This window comes from Entamoeba invadens (genome assembly GCF_000330505.1).
Source record: "Entamoeba invadens IP1 unplaced genomic scaffold scaff_1105074724937, whole genome shotgun sequence".
Classification (NCBI taxonomy): Eukaryota; Evosea; order Mastigamoebida; family Endamoebidae; genus Entamoeba; species Entamoeba invadens.
This window is the reverse complement of record NW_004443732.1, coordinates 96866-99692: the sequence shown is the minus strand read 5'-3', so window position 1 is coordinate 99692 and position 2827 is coordinate 96866.

Below are 2827 nucleotides of genomic sequence, written 5' to 3'. Positions count from 1 at the left end.
TCATCAAATAAAATAAATGTGTGCAATCGTTGTTTATCAAAGTTGTCAACATATAAATATTGTAATATTAAATCATCTTTAAGTATTACTCCATCTACCATTTTATTGTAATCATCTTTCAATTTAAATAGTTATTCACATTGTTTTTCAACATGTTAGTAATCGGTTTAAACAACTGGAATATTAGTATAATTTACCAATGATGTGAAAGTATCATCTGAACTATTATTATTAACATATATGATGAGATGATAATCATTTGGTATTAAACTCAATTTCATTAATTCTTTCATAACAAATGTTGATTTAGAACTACCTTGTGGTCCTATACATAAATTAAAGCTGTTATATCTGAAATTAACATCATTACTTATCTTAGATATAAATTTTTTCTTACCATTATTTTATTTAGTTCCAATTATATTGTCTACATAAGTATCAATATTAGAATATATATTATCTTCGTTTTCTTTTAATCGTTCTGATGTGTACGACTTATCAAAGTCTGAGGATTTTTCAGATCTGTAAATACATTTATTCATTTATATATTATGAAATTCCAATTTTTAGACTTAATAAATGGAAGAAGAACAAGCTCAACAAGTTATTCAAAATCCAATTCAACAAGTTGGAAAAAATAAATATATGGTAGGTAAACCATCAAAGAGATTTAAAATTGAAAAACCACAAAGTGCAATTCAATATAAACGAACTCCTTATATTAAAAAACACATAAACCAGTTTATGGCGATGAACCAGGTGTACTAACAGATTCGTCAGCTATGATGAATAATGCTGACAATAAATATATTTTAAATTTACCAGCAAATCAAGCTAATCCTATATATGATATAAGATATAATCCTAAAATGTTAGATCCAAAACAAGCAGAAGTATTTGCTAAGCAGAATAGAATGTATGCTTTTAATAGTGATATAAATGGTGATAAAATACCAGATGTTGGTGTATATGATGAAGAAGGTCGTCTTAGATATTTGAATGGTTATTCACTTATTCCAAATAAACGAAATAGTTATTATGCTTATTATAATTCGGTTCCATTAGAAGAACGTATTGGAAAAAATGGTACATCATAAATAAATACAAATCTAACGTTGTTAAACAAGCAAAAATTCAATTTTATGGTGGTGAAGATAAAATACCACAAACTAAACCAAGTGTTTATAAATGGTTTGAAAACACAATTAAATTTGCGTTAAATAGAACTCCAAATGTTGCAAAAATTGCTAATAAAAATATGATAAACACTAAACAAAGTATATCTTTTATGTATTCTACATTAATGGCTTCATTATTAGGTGTAAACGTAAATGAATTTATAAATAACACATTATACAGAAAAGGTGTTGATAAATATGCTAAATTTGAAACCAATATCGATCATATAAAAAGCTGTATAATTGAAATTATGAAACAAATACCAATAAATGTTTTATATAAATTATTTGTACCAGATGTTGAAGATCCTGATAATATTATTGCTAAAAATGTATTTGTAACTACTTTAAATAATTTACAAGAATTAATTAATCAAGTAGTAAATAATTTAACTGAAATAAGAGAATTTGTTATATCTTATATACAAGCTCCATCAAATTACAGAACTAAAATGTTCCCACCAGATTTAACTAAATTACAAATGTCTTATCAAGAATAAATACTATAATACTAAAAATATATCAATATATTCTTTATTTATATTTTATTTTTGGTAAAAATATAAAGTGTGTAATCACAATTTTAATAATTATTTATTAACAGGTTGACCAAATAAACTTGAATTATTATCCATATAATCTTGAATACCGTATTTAATCTGTTCGCCGACATGTTGTCTGTAATCAGGTTCTTTTATAAATTTGTTATATAACGGAACTGTTTTATCAACTATTTCTGAACCATAATCAATCGCTTTGTTAATATATTTTCCATATTCAGGTGAGATATTTTCAATCATAGGTTTCATTATAGGTTTAAGAGGTTTAACGATATTATCATTAATCCATAATGCTGCTTTAGGAACAAAATCTTTCAATTTTTAAGTTTCTGCCAAAATAGAGGACTTTTTACCATTTGTTAAAATATAAAAAACATAAAATCAATATTTATTTATTGACATTTTTGACCTTTGCTATGACTGTGGCAGAGTCCCGACTACGTCTTACGTCTTTAATGTCTTAATTTTATTTCGACCATATATTTTTAGATCATTATGACCAAAGTGACGTAATGATTTAATAGGATCTGATCCTTTACTAACATCAATCATTCTTTCACCAAATTTAGAATATGTTTGAAATTTTTTATCAGCAATATTACCAACTATAGGACTAACAACTGGTAGAGAATTAATTATCGGCTTAGCAACATTAACAACTTTTGACATAATATTTCCATATGTCTTTAATACATGTCCACCTTTATTTAACATCTTATCTGCAAAATTTTTTAGTGTTTTATAAAATCCAGGATGTCGCATTTATAATAATTAAAATTCATATTTTTACTCTTAACAAATGTCTAACATAATAATTCCTTCAGTTTTAGAAAATGCCAATAGAGGAGATATCCTAAAATATTTTGATGAACAACAAAAAATTATTACTGCAAACAATGGTGTACATGATGCAAGAATGATAACTGTGAATGCATATCAACAACGGGTTCCATTTAAATCGTCGGCACAAAGTAAGATTCAAATTACAGATCCATCTTTTCATGTAACTAACATTGATAAGTCATATTTATCGGCAACCATTAAATTACTACTTAAATTAATTCCAGAAACTACTAAAACTCCAACCGA